Source organism: Chiloscyllium punctatum, chromosome 20 (assembly GCF_047496795.1).
Source record: "Chiloscyllium punctatum isolate Juve2018m chromosome 20, sChiPun1.3, whole genome shotgun sequence".
In the NCBI taxonomy this organism is placed as follows: domain Eukaryota; kingdom Metazoa; phylum Chordata; class Chondrichthyes; order Orectolobiformes; family Hemiscylliidae; genus Chiloscyllium; species Chiloscyllium punctatum.
The window spans coordinates 88,405,705-88,427,627 of record NC_092758.1 but is presented as its reverse complement, the minus strand read 5'-3'; the positions used below and the strand labels follow the sequence as shown (position 1 = coordinate 88,427,627).

At 51.5% G+C, this 21,923-nt stretch overlaps 1 protein-coding gene across 4 annotated transcripts in view; it reads left to right on the top strand.

Moving 5' to 3' along the window:
- The first annotated feature begins 1,270 nt into the window (after positions 1-1,270).
- The window catches only part of fam53c (family with sequence similarity 53 member C), a 134,858-nt gene continuing 114,205 nt past the window's right edge, over positions 1,271-21,923 (top strand). For 2 of the 4 annotated variants that reach the window (XM_072591174.1, XM_072591170.1), the window contains exon 1: positions 1,537-1,649. The gene's annotated coding sequence lies outside the window, so the exon portion shown is untranslated. Of the gene's footprint in view, positions 1,386-1,536; positions 1,650-21,923 lie in introns of those variants that run through there. The other 2 variants (XM_072591172.1, XM_072591173.1) reach the window with 2 other exon arrangements.

Genomic DNA, 21,923 nt, shown 5'->3' with positions numbered 1-21,923 from the left:
TTGAACAGTTGGGAGTAGATTTTTTTTCTTAAAAATCTAGATTTCAATCAGCACTGAACAATAGTAAGTACTGATTAAGGGTGGCAATTAAGGCCTGGAACCATGTGGCCAGGCAGCTGTTCTCTTCTGTGATTTAAATTCCTTTTATGGCAACGAGACAAACTATTTTTTTATAACAAAAACACTTGTAAGTAATTTCTCAACTCTTTCATTCTTTGAAAGACTTTTTTTATAATACATTCTGCTGTATGAATAGAGTATGTGATTCTTTTGTTCCTATCAAAGCTGCCCAGATTGCTGAAAAGGAATACTTGTTAATTAATTTCTAAATTCAAGAAACTCAACATAACTTTGAGCTCCAATCAAGAACTGACTACATATTATTCCATATTTGTTTTAAAAAACACTACTAAAGCTTTATTTTCCTTTGTACAATATAACCAACTATTTATCTAAGTATATAGTATATTCACCAAAATTTGTTTCTAATGAACATTCAACGAGGAAAGAAGTTTTTTTTCTAAAAAATATAAAAATTTTTTACATCCTACAATGGAAATTAGTAGTATTATTTTTAATTCTAACTTGTAGCACTGGACCTGTTGAAAATGGCCCAGTGTTGCTGCAATGAGAAAAGGAGAAACCTTAAAAAGTCTCCCAGAGACATGTATGAGTGAGATTAAAATTGAATGGAATCAGTCAGAACAGAAGCAGCAGCATGGGACCTGAGTAGAGAAAACTACATGTCCCGACAGCCTCTGGGCTAGTGCCAGACAGACCCACTCTGAAAGGGAAAATTGGGCATATGCAAGTATCACTTATCAAAGTTATAAAATAACTCATTCTAAATATTTAATATCGCCTCAGAATAAGACTAAAACTAAACCAATTATGCTCCTCCTTGTACTAACATATCACTCTGAGCGCGCTTATGTTTATTTGATCAACTACGCACCCCCACCACTGCTATCGGTTGGCTCTCTCCGCCTGACACGATCACCCTTTTCCTTCGGACTGAGCCAGTTGCTGGGTAGAGGAGGGGATTCCTGTTCAATTCAGACATTTGTATTCGGAAAGCCTTTCACTGAAAGCAACTAAATCCTTGCAAGCAATATAATCATATTAAATCTAAGCGTTGTTCTGCCTGATGGATTGAAAGGGAATGTTTCTTCCGCTAGTAGAAGTTTTTGATAATAGATGGCCTTCCCCCTCCCACCTTTTCCCATTCCTATTCTCCAGTGAAGCAGGTTCCCACATCCGCCATTGTGGTCCGTAACAACTGGTCGGAGAGAGTGGGGGGAGCTGGATCTTTTCAAGCACAATTAATGCACAACTTCGTGGGAAAAAAGACTCCGTGAGTTCGAGGTCGCGATGCAGCGCTGTGGGTAATTTATCTCCTCCATTCGCAAGCGCCTAGTCGACCCAGTGTGTGAGTGGGAGTGAGGATGGAGTAGGGCCCGGCACCCCTGGTGTCCCCAATGGGCGGCGGCGGGTGGTAGGGGCCGGAGAGTCTATATAAGGCGGCGGAGTGGTCCCCGTTGCTCAGTTGCTGTGGAGCGCGTTACCAGGGAGACGGAGGAGAAGGAGGAGGCCGCAGCTACCGCCGGAGGAGGAGCAGCAGCGGCCGCGGCCGGACACTGATGGTGGCGGTGGGTGCATCATCCGCTTGTCAGCTGCAACGAAATCCCCTCCCCCCGGCCCATGAAGCGAGGTCCCCGGGGGAGGCTGGGGGTGGAGGGGGTAAAGTTGTTGGAGGCCTCTTGAAGGACAAACACACTTTCACTCTCGGTCTCCAAACCCTCCCCGCCCCCCCCCCCACCTCACCCCCCCACACACCCCCCCCACACACCCCCCACCCTCACCCCCCCCCACACACCCCCCCCACACACCCCCCACCCTCACCCCCCCCCACCTCACCCCCCCACACACCCCCCACCCTCTCCCCCCCCCACCCTCACCCCCCCCACCCTCACCCCCCCCACACACCCCCCACCCTCACCCCCCCCCACCCTCACCCCCCCCACACACCCCCCACCCTCACCCCCCCCCCACCCTCACCCCCCCCACCCTCACCCCCCCCACACACCCCCCACCCTCACCCCCCCACACACCCCCCACCCTCACCCCCCCACCCTCACCCCCCCCACACACCCCCCACCCTCACCCCCCCCACACACACCCCACCCTCACCCCCCCACACACCCCCCCACCCTCACCCCCCCCACCTTCACCCCCCCCACACACCCCCCACCCTCACCCCCCCCACACACACCCCACCCTCACCCCCCCCACACACACCCCACCCTCACCCCCCCCACACCCCCCCACCCTCACCCCCCCACACACCCCCCCACCCTCACCCCCCCCACCTTCACCCCCCCCACACACCCCCCACCCTCACCCCCCCCACACACACCCCACCCTCACCCCCCACACACCCCCCCCACACACCCCCCCCACACACCCCCCCCACACACCCCCCACCCTCACCCCCCCCACACCCCCCCACCCTCACCCCCCCACACACCCCCCCACCCTCACCCCCCCCCACCCTCACCCCCCCCCACCTTCACCCCCCCCACACACCCCCCACCCTCACCCCCCCACACCCCCCCCACCCTCACCCCCCCCACACACGCCTTCACCCCCCACACACACCCCCGCCCCACCCTCACCCCCCACACACACCCACCCCACTCTCACCCACCCACACCCCCCCACACACACACACCCACCCCACTCTCACCCACCCACACCCCCCCACTCTCACCCACCCACACCCCCCCACACACATACCCAACCCACTCTCACCCACCCACACACCCCCCACCCTCACCCCCCACCCTCACCGCCCCACACACACACCCACCCTCACCCCCCCACACACACACACCCACCCTCACCCCCCCCACACACATACTCTCATCCACCCACACCCCCCACCCATAACCCTCCACACACCCCCCCCACCCTCAACCCCCCCCACCCACACCCCCCCCACCCTCACCCCCACACCCCCCCCACACCCCCCCCACCCTCACCCCCACACCCCCCCCACCCTCACCCCCACACCCCCCCCACCCTCACCCCCACACCCCCCCCCACCCTCACCCCCACACCCCCGACCCCCCACCCACACACCCACCCCTGACACCCACCCCCGACACCCTCCCACAACCCCCACCCCCCGAACCCCACACACTCCCACTCCCATACCCACCAAACCCCCATGACCCCCCTCCACTCCTCCACACCCCCCCCAAACTCCTCCACCCCCACCCCCAAACTCCTCCACCCCCCCCACCCCAAACTCCTCCACCCCCAACTCCTCCACCCCCCCCACCCCCAACACCTCCACCCCCCCCACCCCCAACACCTCCACCCCCCCACCCCAACACCTCCCCCCCCCCCCACCCCCAACACCTCCCCCCCCCCCACCCCCAACACCTCCACCCCCCCCCACCCCCAACACCTCCACCCCCCCCCACCCCCAACACCTCCACCCCCCCCCACCCCCAACACCTCCACCCCCCCCACCCCCAACACCTCCACCCCCCCCCACCCCCAACACCTCCACCCCCCCCACCCCCAACACCTCCACCCCCCCCCACCCCCAACACCTCCACCCCCCCCCACCCCCAACACCTCCACCCCCCCCACCCCCAACACCTCCACCCCCCCCCACCCCCAACACCTCCACCCCCCCCACCCCCAACACCTCCACCCCCCCCACCCCCAACACCTCCACCCCCCCCACCCCCAACAACATGCACCAATTTTACACAAAAAAACCTCTTGCAGCTGAGGGTTTCTTTGCAATCTCTGTTTTATTTTTGTTTAAAGGCATTTCAGGGGTGGGCAGAATTTGGAGGTGGCTTGGGGAAGGGGGGACAGGGTGTGGATGAAATGGCTTCCCACCCCTCTCCCCCACCCCCCCCCCCAATACTAATCACCTGGGGTAAGGGGGTGGGGTAGGGAGAGACCCAGGGTCAGCCAGACACTGGTTGGAAATAACCACCCCAACCCCCCCCCCCCCGCCCTTTAACTGCCCTCCCCTTAACTGCCCCTCCCCCCATTGATCCCTCACTGACCCTCCTCCCTCCAAACCCCCATCGACCCTCCAAACCCTTCCATCGACTCCCACCCCCCCAAACCCTCCAAACCCCCCGAACCGCCCCCCCCCCGTCCCTGCAATCCCCCCTAACCGGCCACCCCTCCCTCCAAACTCCCACACGACCCCCCCCCCCTCCAAACTCCCCACGTCCCCCTCCCTCCAAACCCGCCCCACGTCCCCCTCCCTACAACACCCCCTCCCTCCAAACCCGCCCCACGTCCCCCACCCTACAAACCCCCCCCCACGTCCCTCTCCCTACAAACCCCCCCCACGTCCCCCTCCCTCCAAACCCCCACAACCCCCACCCCTTCACTGCCCCCCGCCCCCCTTCACTGCCCCCCGCCCCCCTTCACTGCCCCCCTCCCCCCTTCACCGCCCCCCTCCCCCCTTCACCGCCCCCCTTCACCGCCCCCCTTCCCCCTCACCGCCCCCGCCCCCCTTCACTGCCCCCCTTCACTGCCCCCCGCCCCGCTTCACTGCCCCCCTCCCCCTCTTCCCCGCCCCCGCCCCCTCTTCCCCGCCCCCCCGCCCCCTCTTCCCCGCCCCCTCTTCCCCGCCCCCCCGCCCCCTCTTCCCCGCCCCCTCTTCCCCGCCCCCTCTTCCCCGCCCCCTCTTCCCGCCCCCTCTTCCCCGCCCCCTCTTCCCCCCCCCCCCCTCTTCCCCCCCCCCCTCTTCCCCCCCCCCCCTCTTCCCCCCCCCTCTTCCCCCCCCCCCTCTTCCCCCCCCCCCTCTTCCCCCCCCTTCCCCCCCCCTTCCCCCCCCCCCCTTCCTTCCCCCCCCCCTCTTCCCCCCCCCCTTCCCCCCCCCCCTTCCCTTCCCCCCCCCCCTCTTCCCCCCCCCCCCTCTTCCCCCCCCCCTCTTCCCCCCCCCCTCTTCCCCCCCCCCCCCTCTTCCCCCCCCCCTCTTCCCCCCCCCCCTCTTCCCCCCCCCCCTCTTCCCCCCCCCCTCTTCCCCCCCTCCTCTTCCCCCCCCTCCCCCCCCTCTTCCCCCCCCCTTTCCCTTCCCCCCCCTTTCCCTTCCCCCCCCCTTTCCTTCCCCCCCCCTTTCCCTTCCCCCCCCCCCTTTCCCTTCCCCCCCCCTTTCCCTTCCCCCCCCTTTCCCTTCCCCCCCCTTTCCCTTCCCCCCCTTTCCCTTCCCCCCCCCTTTCCTTCCCCCCCCCTTTCCCTTCCCCCCCCCTTTCCCTTCCCCCCCCCTGTCCTTCCCCCCCCCTTTCCCTTCCCCCCCCCCTTTCCCTTCCCCCCCCTTCCCTTCCCCCCCCCTTTCCCTTCCCCCCCCCCTTTCCCTTCCCCCCCCTTTCCCTTCCCCCCCCCTTTCCCTTCCCCCCCCCTTTCCCTTCCCCCCCCCTTTCCCTTCCCCCCCCCTTTCCCTTCCCCCCCCTTTCCCTTCCCCCCCCTTTCCTCCCCCCCCCCTTTCCCTTCCCCCCCCCTTTCCCTTCCCCCCCCCTTTCCCTTCCCCCCCCCTTTCCCTTCCCCCCCCCTTTCCCTTCCCCCCCCCTTTCCCTTCCCCCCCCCTTTCCCTTCCCCCCCTTTCTCTACCCCCCCCTTTCTCTACCCCCCCCTTTCTCTACCCCCCCCTTTCTCTACCCCCCCCTTTCTCTACCCCCCCCCCTTCCCTTCCCCCCCCTTTCCCCTCCCCCCCCTTCCCCTCCCCCCCCTTCCCCTCCCCCCCCTTCCCCTCCCCCCCCTTCCCCTCCCCCCCTTCCTCCTCTTCCCCCCCTCCTCCTCTTCCCCCCCCTCCTCCTCTTCCCCCCCCTCCTCCTCTTCCCCCCCCTCCTCCTCTTCCCCCCCCTCCTCCTCTTCCCCCCCCTCCTCCTCTCCCCCCCCCCCTCCTCCTCTCCCCCCCCCCTCCTCTCCTCCCCCCTCCTCCTCTCTCCCCCCCCCCTCCTCCTCTCCCCCCCCCTCCTCCTCTCCCCCCCCCTCCTCCTCTCCCCCCCCCTCCTCCTCTCCCCCCCCCTCCTCCTCTCCCCCCCCCTCCTCCTCTCCCCCCCCCCTCCTCCTCTCCCCCCCCCCTCCTCCTCTCCCCCCCCCCCCTCCTCCTCTCCCCCCCCCCCTCCTCCTCTCCCCCCCCCTCCTCCTCTCCCCCCCCACTCCTCCTCTCCCCCCCCCTCCTCCTCTCCCCCCCCCCTCCTCCTCTCCCCCCCCTCCTCCTCTCCCCCCCCCTCCTCCTCTCCCCCCCCCTCCTCCTCTCCCCCCCCCCTCCTCCTCTCTCCCCCCCCCCTCCTCCTCTCCCCCTCCTCCTCTCCCCCCCCTCCTCCTCTCCCCCCCCTCCTCCTCTCCCCCCCTCCTCCTCTCCCCCCCCCTCCTCCTCTCCCCCCCCCTCCTCCTCTCCCCCCCCTTCCCCCCTCTTCCCCCCCTCCTCCTCTTCCCCCCCTCCTCCTCCTCTTCCCCCCCTTCCCCCCCTCTCCCCCCCCTCCTCCTCTCCCCCCCTCCTCCTCTCCCCCCCCTCCTCCTCTCCCCCCCCCTCCTCCTCTCCCCCCCCTCCTCCTCTCCCCCCCCTCCTCCTCTCCCCCCCCCTCCTCCTCTCCCCCCCTCCTCCTCTCCCCCCCCTCCTCCTCTCCCCCCCCTCCTCCTCTTCCCCCTCTTCCCCCCCTCCTCCTCTTCCCCCCCTCCTCCTCTTCCCCCCCTTCCCCCTCTCCCCCCCCTCCTCCTCTCCCCCCCTCCTCCTCTTCCCCCCCTCCCCCCCTCTTCCTCCCCCCTTCCTCCCCCCTTCCTCCCCCCTTCCTCCCCCCCCTTCCTCCCCCCCTTCCTCCCCCCCCCCTTCCTCCCCCCCCCCTTCCTCCCCCCCCCCCTTCCTCCCCCCCCCCTTCCTCCCCCCCCCCTTCCTCCCCCCCCCCCTTCCTCCCCCCCCCTTCCTCCCCCCCCCCCTTCCTCCCCCCCCCCCTCCTCCCCCCCCCCTTCCTCCCCCCCCCCTTCCTCCCCCCCCCCTTCCTCCCCCCCCCCTTCCTCCCCCCCCCCTTCCTCCCCCCCCCCTTCCTCCCCCCCCCCCCCTTCCTCCCCCCCCCCTTCCTCCCCCCCCCTTCCTCCCCCCCCCCTTCCTCCCCCCCCCTTCCTCCCCCCCCCTTCCTCCTCCCCCCCCCCTTTCTCCTCCCCCCCCCTTTCTCCTCCCCCCCCCCTTTCTCCTCCCCCCCCCTTTCTCCTCCCCCCCCCCTTTCTCCTCCCCCCCCCTTTCTCCTCCCCCCCCCCTTTCTCCTCCCCCCCCCTTCTCCTCCCCCCCTTTCTCCTCCCCCCCCCTTTCTCCTCCCCCCCCCCTTTCTCCTCCCCCCCCCTTTCTCCTCCCCCCCCCTTTCTCCTCCCCCCCCCTTTCTCCTCCCCCCCCTTCTTCCTCCTCCCCCCCTTTCTCCTCCCCCCCCCCTTCTTCCTCCTCCCCCCCCTTCTTCCTCCCCCCCCCCCCTCTTCCTCCTCCCCCCCCCCCCCCCCCCATCCTCCTCCGCTCCGCCCCCCCCTCTCCTTCTGATTCCCCAACTGATTTGGTTTTGTCCTTCCCTTACTGAACCCTCACTCCACTCACCTCATCTCGCCCTCAGTCTCCTTCCTCTTATCCCCTCCGTGTTCTTGCCTCCCCCACCCGGTGTTCCTCGCTCTCCCTACCCCAAGGTTTTCCTTCCCCTGCCCCGCTTCAGTTGCATATCTTGCTGGACCCTATGTCTACCTTAGCCAGGTGAACTCCATCCCCTTTCCCCTTCTGCTGGGTGCCCCGTCACCTCACCCGTTTTCCCAGATTTGCTCGGTGCCCACTCTGCTGCATGGTGGCTCAGTGGTTAGCACTGCTACCTCACAGCGCCAGGGTCCCAGGTTCAATTCCAGCCTCAGGTGACCGTTTGTGTGGAGTTTGCACATTCTTCTTGTCTGTGTGAGTTTTCTCCGGGTGCTCCGGTGTTTTCCCACAATCCAAAGATGTGCAGGTCAGGTGTATTTGCCATGCTAAATTGCCCATAGTCAGAGGAAATGGGTCTGGGTGGGTTACTCTTCGGAGGGTCAGTGTGGACTGGTTGGGCCGAAGGGCCTGTTTCCACACTGTATGGAATCTAATCTAATTCCCCTCAATTGTACCCCTGTCTTTCTTGTTTGCCCAAATTACTAGTTCTGGTTTGTATCTGGTGATTCCTGAAGAAGGGCTCATGCCCAAAACGTCAATTCTCCTGCTTTTGGATGCTGCCTGACCTGCTGTGCTTTTCCAGCAGCACATTTTCAGTTCTGGTTTGTACCCCATCTCTCACGTGTGCATTCTTTGTTACCCAACATAGCCCAGGAACTCCGTCATACATCCTGTTTTGTGGTTAAAAGCTTTTAATTCTGTGCACTACTATGTAACTGGTGTACACCCCACCTTTTATGTGTTCTGTTAAAAAATACAATTCTTTTATTTGCTGGCCTTAATCTTGGAATTAGTTTACCTCGAATTCCATTGATGCTGGTCCTTTACATTGTGTATATTGGATGTTAAACAGTGAACATTGTGCCTTATTGACAGTGTGACATATTTTATAAGAGTTCTAATATCTCGTTAAGAATGCAATGAGTCTGGATGACTGAATCAATAGGTCTGATAAAATCAGAGCTTTCATTGCCCAGAATTATGTGCTATAATATTGAAGGGCAGGAACATGGTGTTGGATTATTTGAGCACTTGTATTGCTGATCATGTTTGCAATGATGGTATGTGAAGAGCATGTACTTTGAATGGGGAGTAGATGAAAGCAGATGTTGAGGCGAGTGATCTTGTATCATTCATAGAATCTATTTGTGGTTCCCATTTCTGCAGCCTGCTCTCCTGAAGGTGCTGAGTTAGCCCATGATGCACTTTACCCTGTGTCCCATCGTAACATGCTCAAGTGCCAGTTTTAACTGGCTTTTCCAGAAAGGGAAGGGATGGAAAAAAGAAGGGGACGTGGATCAGAGTTTAATGTGCTACAGCAGTTGCCGAATAATGACCTGGTGACTTTAGTTCTAACTTAAAGCACGATTGCAACATTTTAAAGACTGGGTAATTTGGAATCTTTCCAACACTCTGTAGCTCCTGTACCGTTCAGGGCACCTCCTTACCCTGAGCTACCAATTAGAGTAGTCGAGGCCTGATAACTTGCTTACTTTTTGCCAAAGTTGGTGATGACTTGGAATACCCTTGGGAAAGGGAAAATGGTAAGTCAGAAACTTGAGTGAGAGGGTTATCCAAGGGGGAAAGAACTTTCTTTGGAGTGATAATTAATTATTCCCTGATGCGGTCACATGCTCTTGAAAACCAAATTATACCTTTATGAATGTTTTTAGTGTATTGTGATTGCACTCTACCTCTAACATATGCAGGTACTAAAAGGTGAGTTACAAACACTGATCCTTTGCTGCTGTTGACTGTCAATGGAAGCAATGGCTCTTTTTAAAAACAAAATCTGGTCGAGGAAACATGGGTGTTGTTGGCTAGGCCAAGATTTATTGTCCATCCACAATTTCCCTGGAGAATGCATCCTTGAACTGGTACAATTATAATGTTTAAAAGGTATTTGGAAGGGGACCTGAATAGGATGGGTTTAGAGGAATATGGGCCAAATGCTGGCAAATGGGGCTAGATTTATATCGGATATCTGGTTGGCATGGACGAGCTGTATGACTCGATGGCTGCAGGCCTTGGACACAGTACAGTTAAGCATGGAGTTCCAGAATTTTGACCTCCCCGCAATGAAGGAACAGCAGTATAGTTCCAAAGCAAGATGGTGGGAATATGCAGGTGGTGTTCCCAGGCATCTGCTGCCTTTGTCCTTCAAGGTGGTGGATGCTTTTTCTGGGTACAGTGCTACTGCACTGTGCCTGGATGTTTGCAGGGAGTTGTTAGTTTATGGTTCAAGCTGTCGCCCTTGCAAGAGATGTATTTTTTTTCCTTGAAACATCACTTCAAAGGAGTGTGGTGTCGGGGCATTTAAGATCATGGGGCAGGACATTGTTCAGCACCTCCTGGCAGCTATCTACAGAAACCTAGTGGGAGCTGGCCAAGATTGGCTAGAAGGGCGTGGGGTGCTGGATGTTTATTTGTAAAACAGCTAAACTAAAGAGTGGAGCATTGTTATCCCTTTTATGCATTAGTTAGAGGAAAGTCATACATTTTAATTCTTAAATTGAAGCCAGATAATTCAAATTCCCAGATAATTCTAGTTTCTTTGATGTAATGTATGACTGAAGTTCCAGGAGTAGTCGGTATTCAGCATTAAACATTATCGAGGTATGATCTGATGAGAGTAAAATTGCCTGTAAATAAAATTTGCTTGTTAAAAGGGAGACTTTTATTGATGTAGAACAAACAGTGCTGGAAAAACTCTACAGCATCTGTAGAGAGAAAAATATTTTGTTATTCTCTCCTTTGATGCTGCCAGATCTGCTGAGTTTTTCCAGCATTCTGTCTGTTCCAGATTTCCAGCAACTGCAGAATTTTGGCTTCATTTGTGCATTAAAACAGATCTTTCATGATCTCCTGTGTCCTAAAGCACACTACAGCAAATGCAGTGCTTTTGGAGTTGTCTATCCCTGTAAGGATTGTGAAAGTTAATTTGGATCAACCAACTCCCACAAAGGCAATGTCATAGTGGTCAGATGCTGTATTTGGGCTGTACGTTCTGCCAGGACACGTGATCGTGTTGGTTTTCAGTTAGCTCCATAGAATCTTGTGGCTGCCTGAGGGGGCTGATGGGCTATGGTTTAATGTCTCATTCAGTAGCGCCACCAATGCAGCACTCCCTGGTGATTTCATTGCAACTTAAACTCTCTGTAGATTCAGGAATGTTTCCGATTGGGGGCAGGGGTGAGAGGGTAGCAGTGGGATTGGGTGATAAGAACCAGGAAGCATAATCTGAATGGGGCAGGATAATAGGGCTGAATGAAGAGGAATGTCTTAGTATTGTTGTTTGCTACTCGGAGAACATATGTGAATGTGGGTAAGGATGTCATTGAGCTGAGCCCACTCTGTGTTAAATATGGCTCACATTCACTGTTGAGGTTCATGTAAAGAGTTGTTTCTACCATACGGTGGCTGGCTGTAGCAGACTTCATGTCAGCAAGGGTTATCCTTCAGCGGCACTACATACCTTCGAGCATTACAAAATGTAAAATTATTTCAAGACTTTTTCAGAAAGCCTTTGACATTGACTGCCGGACAGTGATTGGTTGCCAATCAGAAGTGATCCTGCCAAGTTGCAGAAATGTCAAAGTTAGCTTTCATTTTAAAGGCAGTTTTAAAGTGTTGTCACACTTTCATTTTGTGGCAAGTTGATGATTGACCATTTCTGACCTGTTCTGTTTAACCTGTCGGTAACTTGTCCTGCCAATACTTCACTTTTCTGTGCACTGATGCTCTCCTGATTTGCTAGACTGCTTTTAATTTGTTGCTCTGGCTCAATGTTGCCTATAGCAGCAGTACATGACATGATTCATAATGGTCATATGTCTGGAAAATGACCACTTAAAGCTTTGTCATATAAAGAATTATGTGTGTCTGGTTTACTTCCAACCTACCTTTTCATTACTTCACATGCTTTTTTTCATTCTTCCCTCCATCCCCACCACCCCTCTATGGAAGTGAATGACCTTCTCTCTTAAGGTTGTGGTCAAACAGAAGATTTCACACAAGGCCTTTATACAGGGGAGTAAAATGTCAGTTGTACGCTTCCATCTATTCAACTTCACTTGCTCGCTGTATCATAATCTTGCTCAGTTACTGGTTATTTTTGTGACAGGTGCCCATCTTAAGTTCATCCTTTTTGACGGTGGTCAGATAATGGGGTTGGGGTTGTCACTTATCACTTGCACCAGATATGCTCGAGAGCTTAATTGTTGCTGTTTGGGAGCAGCGTGTGCTGCTCCCTGATCTACCCTCTGGCTCTGTGTCCTGCCCAGCCCCCTGTTTGCAATGTATCTCCTGCACATTGCACCTCCTGCCTTGCTGCTCATCTCCAGAGCGCTCATTCACACCAATGGTTTGAGAGAGGAAAGTGAGGAACTGGAGGTTCAGTGAGAGGGAGGGCCATACTAATGGGGAGTTGTAGAGGCTGTGAATCCGTGGGCCAGTTGGGGGTTCCGGAGTGGTAGAGACCATGAATAGGAGAGTTACCAAGAGAAGGAGGGTTTGAACAGGATTGATGATGCATAGGAGAGGCAATGACATGGAGGGAAGTAAGTCAGTTGATGTTTTTTAAAACTTGTATTTTGTTTCTTGCTTTTTAAAAATTTACTAATATGTAATTAACAATATAAATAGTTCAGCCTGTGGGGTAAAATGTTTAGTTTTCTTGATGAGAGAGATTGTGTAGGACCCAACCATTGCTTTTCAGTCGACTTTTAATGGGAAAAGTCTGATTTGTTTAAAATTGTTTCACTTCAAAAAGTTGTACTTTACTTGCTGTACTATAAGCCATTTGCTTTTTGAGACTTTGAGGTGAACATGGAGAGATGTTGCTTTAGTTGCATGTGCACTGGTTGTATGATGTGGTGACTCCGTGGAAGGGTTGTCACTGAGGGAATAATCAGATGTTACTACTCTGAAATCATTCACTTATAACTCTCTCTGAATAACTGAGACGTTTTGCTTACACCAATAATATCCAACATTCATGTATTGGACCCAGCATTTCCAAGTCATCGGCTGCAGATTATTCCCTCAATGACAGGCCTTCTACTACATTTTTGCAGACCAGTAAAACCTGATCATGGCTAACAGCATTGCTCTCCACATTTCAAAGTAAATGACAGTGTTGAGGAGAAGGTTAATAAATTGTTTTGTGTTTTAATCAGAAGTCATTGTATTTTGTTTTCAGTTTTCAACATTAGCTATTGGATCTCAGGGTTTCTACTATACTGTAATTGGAGGTGGTCTGGAGTTACCACCAACTTCATTGAAGTTAAGGAGGTGTCTCAATTTGAGTTATGACCAGGAATCTTGTTTTAGATTTTGAATTCTGACAGTGGAAGCAGGCCATTTGGCCCATTGAGTCTACACTTTCCCTCTCAAGAGCATTCCATCCAGATCTACCAACCCTGCGCCCTTACCCCAACCCCCCCACCCCTCCAAATCTCTGTAACCTTGCATCCCCCATGGCTAATCCACCTAACTTATTTGTGTAGTAAAAGATGTGCGCAGTTTTTCTTTCCTCATCCCAGTGTTTAACAATGGTCCCTATGCACCTCTAATTACTGAGTGGGCATCGACAATAAGAACATCGAACCCTTGAAAGCACATGCACAGCTAATGTGCAGCAGTGCCCAAGGTTTGCCTGGCCATTCCCATGGATGTCGGGGAGCTGCTGGCAGTCATGTTTGTCTTTGTTGACACTCTACACACTGCCCCACAAATATGGCAATGTCTGCATCCAAACCTGGCCACCAAATATAACACCTCACCAACATCTTAATTTTGGAGATGCCTGGAGGAGTTCAGCTGGCATGTGATGGTGACCTTTGCTTGAGGACAATCACTCTTGCTCCCCAGAACAAAATGCTGTCCTCCACTATGATTGCTACAAATATTTGTCCATAATGTTTTGGTGGAACTTTGATTCCAAATATGACAGCCAGCCTGATTTTATTTGTGTGTACTTACACTCTGCATTAGCCAAAGTCCTGGATGCATATTGGACTGTTGGGTATTCCTTTCCATTGGGCCACCTAAGACCGAATACCCTCTGATACCATACAGGCAGGGATTGCAGTGAATACAACATATTTCTTGGGATTGTAGTTTGTCAACAGCTCAGCAGATGATAGCTGTTCCTTTACTTCATGGAAAGCTAGAGTTTGTCTTTGAGACCATTTCCAAAGCTGATCCTTCTTTAGGAATTGATACAAAGGTCTCCAGATGAGTGTCAGGTTATCTATGAACTTCCCATAATTTTTTAGCTCAAGAAATTATTTCTGTTACTGGACAGATGTGGGAGCTGGATCACCTCTGCTCGCCCTCTGTTTACCTTCCAATGGGTGTAACCCAGTCTTGTCACCTCTCTAACTTGGGCACCTGGAACACACATTCTTCCCTTCTTAGGCACACGCCTGTTTTGGAAAAACACTTCAGGACTGTTTCCAAGTTTGTGTTCCTTATTAGTTTTTTAGTTTTCCCTCATTATCAGGACATCACCTGGGTAAATGGCGTCTGAGGTCGACTTTGCAAAATGTTCTCCATCTTCCACTGAAAAATTGAACAGGCTGACAATACCCTGAAATGCAGTCTCTATATTCTACTTGCTGCTTTTTCCAGTGGTAAGTAGACAAGCAGGAGGCTGGATGAACACAACAAGCCAGGCAGCATCAAGAGGTGGAGAAGTCAGTGTTTCAGATATAACCTTGCTTCAGGGCTGGAGGTTGGGTTAGGGGGAGCTGCAGATAAAGGGGTGGGGTGGAACGTATTAGGTAGGGAGAGGGGGCAGAATAGTGAGGTAGTGATAGGAGAACTCATGTAATGGGTACGACCTGGTTGGTTGATAGGAAGGATGAATCCATTTGGTAGCTGGAAGGAAAGGTCAGTAGATGGAATGAAAGGGAGGAGGCGGGGCTGGAAAGGGAGATGGGGGGAGGGTGGGAAGGTTATTTGAAATTGCAGAACTCCGTGTTGAGTCCTCTGGGCTGTAGGTTCAGAGAATGTCTTCAAAGAGGGCATCCTTGAAGAGATTTCCCTCTGATATAAATTTAGACAAAAACAAAACTGCAGATGCTGGAATCCAAAGCAGACAAGCAAGAAGAGCAAGATACCTTCCCATCCATCCTCCGGCTCCCTTTCCACCCCCATCACATCCCTTCCATTCCGCCTATAGATCCTTCCTTCTAGCTACCATCGGAATTCATCCCTCCCATCGACCAATCAGGTTGTACCTATCACTACCTCATTATTCCTCCCCTCTCCCCACCAAAAACCCTCCCACCCCTTTATCTGCAACTGCCCTTACCCCCCACCTCCAGTCCTGAAGAAGGGCTGATTTCCCAAAGCATTGACTTCTCCACCTCCTGATGTTGCCTGGCTTGCTGTGTTCTTACAGCCTCCTGCCTGTCTGTTTTGGATTCCAGCATCTGCAGCTTTTTGTCTCTTTTCCAAGCCAATTGTAGTGTCTATTTGTAGTCCAGTTAGGTTTCAGCTAGTAGGCGTTTTTGTATGGTTACATTATTAATTCTAAATACCAGATGGTCTCTAATCACCCCATTAAGGACTAAAACAAATTGACAGGCTTCTGCCAGTTATCTTAACCTAGTTATAAACCCGATACAGATTCCCTAAGTTCGAGAATTGCCAAGTAAAAGCAATAGCTTGGTGTTGTAATATTTCTTAACTACACTAGTCAATACTTGAAAGACTTTATATCTGGTGCAGCAGGGGAAGTTAGACTCCCAATGACTGATAAAGCCGCAGCTCCACAGGCAGCCAGGAAGATTGATTGCTTGTTTTTTGTCTGTCACAATGTCTAGGGGCAGTGGGGGGGGGAAATAAAACACATTCTTTCCATATAGTGGGCCTGGTTCTCGATGGCACGGTTGAACACATCAAACTTCCCAAACAAAGGCATGATGTAAGAAATGCTTACCCCAACTCAGATGACAGTTGTGAATGAGTTTCTTTAGGATCATGCTTTACTCGGCTACTGAAGTAACTCCGCAGAGGCTGGTATCCTGTCACCAAGTCGCCCTTTATTTACACGTGAACTGTCCTTGACTATAGTACTGTCTCATACAAAGTAAGGCACCAGAGTGTCAGTATCCCTGACACTCGCCCCTTTTTGTCTGTCAACCAGGGTTCCCTGATTGGGGCTGTTAATCTGGTCCAACCAAGGAACTCATTCTATGAAGTCCAGCTGGCTGACCTCCATACAGTCCCTCCAGGTACAAGATTGCAAAGAACCATTGATGTTGGCTATAAGATTGTTGGCTTTGCATACATTAAACTTTGAAATATTCCCATGCTGTATTTTTTAGGAATGGATTTTTATTTTTTCTCCCATGGCGTGACTTGAACTGTAAATGGCAGTAATTTTCTTGGGAACTGTTTTTCTTCCTTGTTGTTCCAACGCTTGTGCCAATACTTGAGAGCACAGCTTTGGTGTTGGGACTTGTTCACATAGTCTTTACTCTCTGACAATCCGTCTTCATGACTACACCAGAAAGCTGGACCTGAGTGCAAGAAAGATAAGTGTGTGCAGAATTTTTCCAATCTGCCAACTTCATAAATTAGCAGCAATTACAGTTGTTTCATTTACTGTTAGACCCTGCTTTGTGCTTAGCAGGACTATGCATATTGGAGATTTGTTTTTCAGATTGCCTATTTTATGGCACTCTCCCTCTTTTTATACTGTATTTGGAGTCATGGTCTAAAGTGCATACTGTAATCAGTGGGGTTAAAAGATAAACTAATTCTGGTTACAGCCCTTAATACAAAAAAGTTTACTGTGGAAAATATTCTCTTCCCATCTTGTACCCCCAAATAAGCATTCTCCTCAGTTTTTGGATAAACATAGCCCCTTAACCTGCATCTTTTGATGGATTTGTAGTATTGTTTCTTTTTCTGGACAGGAATTAAAATGTTATACATTGTAAGTGCCTGAAACTGGCAGAAATCCATTTGTCATTCAATCCAAAATCCTTATTTGGATGTTTGCTATTTTTACTCATTCTCTCTTTTTCTTTACTCCTCATTCCTTCACCCCCAGCACCACCTGTTCCCATACATATGGAGGAAGGGGCTAGGTGATTTCCAGAAGCAAAACCTTAGCTTCTGAAGACCACATTGGGGCTGGCTGGGAGTTTGATCTTTACTGCTTTGTGTCGTCCTGGACAAAAATTTGTGGCAGCATTACAATTAGATTTTATTTTTGTTTTTCTCTGAATGGTTCTCTTTGCCAATTGGAAGCTGGAGAAAAAGGCTGTTTGAGCTAATGATCACAGAAAACGGGAGTAGACCATTTGGCCCATTGAGGTCACTCTGTATTCAACAAGAGTGTGGCTGATCCTGTATCTCAACGCCTCACTGTCGGTTAGTACCTCTTGAAACCTTTAGCATTCAGAAATCCCTCTGTTTATTTTCTGAATAAATTCAGAGTTGGCCTCCACAGCCTTCTGAGGTAAAGAATTCTATTTGTTTACCACTGAATAGAGAAATGACTCGTCCTCCCCGGTATGTTTCGACCCCCACACCCCAAGCCAGGAAGACCATCGTCCCTGCTTCCAGTCTGCCCAGTCAACCCTAACGGAGCTTTGACTTTGTGTGGTCCACTGTCATTTCCTCAAAACTCCAATGAATACAGACAGGTCAACCTCATCTCTCCTTTGATGACAAACCTGCCATCCCAGAATTGAGTCTAGTGATCCTTTCCTTTTCTCCCTCTGTGGCATTTATATCTTTGTTCTTGGATAATGAGACCCAAACTGCTAATAATATTCCAAGTTTGGTCTCCTCAAGCCCCTGTACAGACATAGTAAGAATGCATTGTTGCTGTCCTTATATGGAAGGCTCGAGTTCTCAAGAAAGGCTGGGATTTTTTTCACTGGCACATGGGAGTTTGAGAGATGACTTTTGTAGAAGTTCATAAAGTCATGAGACAGCGATAGTTAATGAGAGGTGGCTTCTCCCGAGGATGGGGGAATTTCAAGACATATTTTTAAGGTGAGAGGAGAGAGATCTTAAAAAAAAAAGATGTGGGGGGCAAACCTTTTACACAGAGGGTGGTTCATGTGTGGAATGATCTTCCTGAGGAAGTGATGGATGTGGATTCAGTTACAACATTTAAAAGACATTTAGATAAATACATAAATAGGAAAGGTTTAAGGAGGGGGGAGGATATGGACCCAGGAGCAGGCAGGTGGGAGTAGTTTGGTTTGGGAGTTCTGCATGGACTGGTTAGACCGCAGGGTCTGTTTCCATGCTGGATGATTCCATGATTCTCGACCACTTGTCTTTCTAACTTGCTTTCAGTAAGTGATCTACAAGGGCATCCAGGTCACTTTGTATGTCAACCTTTCCCAATCTATCACCATTTAAATAATACTCTACTGTTCTGTTTTGCCGACTGAAGTGAACAACTTCATAATTATCCAAGTTATATTGCATCTGCCATGCATTTGTCCACTCATTCAATTTGTCTAAATCATCTTAAAGCCTCCTTGTATCCTCTTCATCACTGAATTCACCGGTTTGGTGTCATCCATAAACTTGGAAATATTACATTCAGCAACTCTGTGTCTGCTGCTAGAAGAGTGCCCTGAATTCCAGGATCGTGGAACACCCAGGAACCAGGTAAATGAAGTGTCGGTGTGGGGGTGCTGTGAAGGTAACACACACTGCTCTGTCAAACCTACTTACAGCAGATGGCAGACCAAAGTTACAGCCTCACTGGGGAACAGTAAGCCGCTTGATTTGATATTACCTCATAGCCAACACATTTGCAATATGTGCAATGCCAAGATTCTGTGACCTTTGCACCCTTTAAATCCTCTGCATGCCTGATCTAGCTGTAGCTCCTGTACACTGAGATACCTGGTAAAGGCTGCAATGCCCTCCTTTCAAAGCACCTGTGCACTATTCACTTCCCCAGTAGCTGGCTGCATCAGAGTAAAGTATCTCCTTAAACCCAGGCGGGGTGCAGGTATATCGTTCCTTGAAAGTCGGTAGGCAGGGTGATGGAGGTGGCCTTTGGCATGCTTGCCTACATTGGTCAGAGCATTGAGTACAGGTGTTGGGACATCATGTTACAGCTGTATGAAACATTGGTAAGGCCACATTTGGATTACTGTATACAATCCTGGTCGCCCTGCCAAAGGAAAGATGTTATTAAATTGGAAAGGCTGCAAAGAAGATTGACAAGGATATTAACGAGTCTGGAAGGTTTGACTTTTCAGGAGAGAAAGGGACATTTTCCCTTGGAGGTAGGTGACTGAGGGGTGACTTTAGAGGCTTACAAGATCATGAGGGGTATAGATAAGGTGAATAGTCAAGATCTTTTCCCCACGGTAGAGGTGTTCAAAACTAGAGGGCATTGGTTTAAAGTGAGAGGAGAAAGATTTTAAAAGGGGCCTGAGGGGCAACTTTTTTGCACTGAGTGGTGCGTGTATGGAACAAATTGCCAGAGGAAGTGGTAGAGACTGGTGAAACTAAAATATCCAGAAGTCATTTGGACAAGTACATGGAGAGGAAAGGTTTAGAGGAATATAGGCCAAATGCTGGCAAAAAGGACTAGTTCAGTTTGGGCCACCTGGTTGACATGGACAAGTAGGACTGAAGGATCTGTTTCTGTGCTGTATGATTCTATGACTATGCATTTGATTCCTACAACCAAATTGTTGATATAAGCATCATTCAACCTTTTGCTTTTGTATTGACTCGGAAGCTGGTGCGTCATAGGAATGGTTGTGCTGCCTTATTGATTGGGACAAAGTCACGTGGTAAACTCCAGGGATAGATATAATTACAACTGGCAATCTAAAGGAACATCTTGTAAATATATTTATTAGCAAAATTTTTTAACTTCAAAGGAACATATTGAATTGATTTCAAGATGACATTGCAGATATTAAAGGGATCTGTTGATAAAGTCTGGCATGTTTGGATGTCTGATGATTTGTAGTTACTGGCCTTGGCTAACTATAAAAGTCAAATAAGTGAACCCTGCCAGGTAATTGTCTTGTCTTGCATTCCAGAGTGCTGAACTTGCTTCTCTGTTTGGGTTCGGGGAGTGGAGAGGTGCTAGCTGCTCAACTGCCAAAGTTTACAAGGAAGTTGTTCACTTACACACTTCCATTACTACTGTCACTGTCCCTATTGCTGCTGGAGACCAAATCCTTATTTTGTCGTCCTATTTCCTGTTCATTACCCCCAGCTGTTTGCATAATTGCTTCTGTACGGAATTGACTTGGGAGGTTGAATGGTGCATTGAACTGGGGCTTGGTGTTAGAATTCAACTGGAATGGTGAGATCATAGTCTCTTGGTTCTGACTGCAAGTCAGAGTAGTGCAGTGTATGTATTTGGGTGTGATATTGAAGGGCCTTGAAATAACTGCACAGAGGTTGTTATCCAGTTACCAATCCACTCTTTATTTACTTGTGGCTAGCCAGCTCAGAGTCAGTCCTATGAAGTGAGATTACAACATAGAACAATACAGCACAGAACAGGCCCTTCGGCCCACGATGTTGTGCCGAACATTTTGTCCTAGCTTAAGCACCTATCCATGTACCTATCCAATTGCTGCTTAAAGGTCGCCAATGATTCTGACTCTGCCACTCCCACAGGCAGCGCATTCCATGTCCCCACCACTCTCTGGGTAAAGAACCCACCCCTGACATCCCCCCTAACATCCCCCCTATACCTTCTACCCTTCACCTTAAATTTATGTCCCCTTGTAACACTCTGTTGTACCCGGGGAAAAAGTCTCTGACTGTCTACTCTATCTATTCCCCTGATCATCTTATAAACCTCTATCAAGTCACCCCTCATCCTTCGCCATTCCAATGAGAAAAAGTCTAGCACACTCAACCTGTCCTCATACGACCTATTCTCCATTCCAGGCAACATCCTGGTAAATCTCCTCTGCACCCTCTCCAAAGCTTCCACATCTTTCCTAAAATGAGCCGACCAGAACTGCACACCGTACTCCAAATGTGGCCTTACCAAGGTCCTATACAGCTGCAACATCACCTCACGACTCTTGAATTCAGTCCCTCTGCTAATGAACGCTAATACACCGTAGGGCTTCTTACAAGCTCTATCCACCTGAGTGGCAAATTTCAAAGATCTATGAACATAGACCCCAAGATCCCTCTACCTTACTAAGAACCCTACCGTTAACCCTGTATTCCGCATTCTTATTTGTCCTTCCAACATGGACAACCTCACACTTGACAGGATTGAACTCCATCTGCCACTCCTCAGCCCAGCTCTGCATCATATCTAAATCCCTTTGCAGCCGACAACAGCCCTCCTCACTGTCCACAACTCCACCAATCTTCGTATCGTCTGCAAATTTGCTGACCCACCCTTCAACTCCCTCTTCCAAGTCATTAATAAAAATTACAAACAGCAGAGGATCCAGAACTGATCCCTGCGGAACTCTACTTGTAACTGGGCTCCAGGCTGAATATTTACCATCTACCACCACTCTCTGACTTTGACCGGTTAGCCAGCTCTCTATCCAACTGGCCAAACTTCCCACTATCCCATGCCTCCTGACTTTCAGCATAAGCCTACCATGGGGAACCTTATCAAGTGCCTTACTAAAATCCATGTATACTACATCCACTGCTCTACCCTCAGCCACATGCTTGGTCACCTCCTCAAAGAATTCAATAAGACTTGTAAGGCAAGACCTACCCCTCACAAATCTGTGCTGGCTGTCCCTAATCAAGCAGTGTCTTTCCAGATACTCATAAATCCTATCCCTCAGTATCCTTTCCATTACTTTGCCTACCACCGAAGTAAGACTAACTGGCCTGTAATTCCCGGGGTTATCCCTATTCCCTTTTTTAAACAGGGGCACAACATTCGCCTCTCTCCAGTCCCCTGGCACCACCCCCATTGACAGTGAAGACGAAAAAATCATTGCCAACGGTTCTGCAATTTCCTCTCTTTCTTCCCACGTAATCCTAGGATATATCCCGTCAGGCCCTGGGGACTTGTCTATCCTCAAGTTTTTCAAAATGCCCAACACATCTTCCTTCCTAACTAGTATCGCCTCTAGCTTACCAGTCCGTTTCATACTCTCCTCTTCAACAATACAGTCCATCTCATTTGTAAATACCGAAGAAAAGTACTCATTCACGACCCCTCCTATCTCTTCTGACTCAATACACAGTTTCCCACTACTGTCCT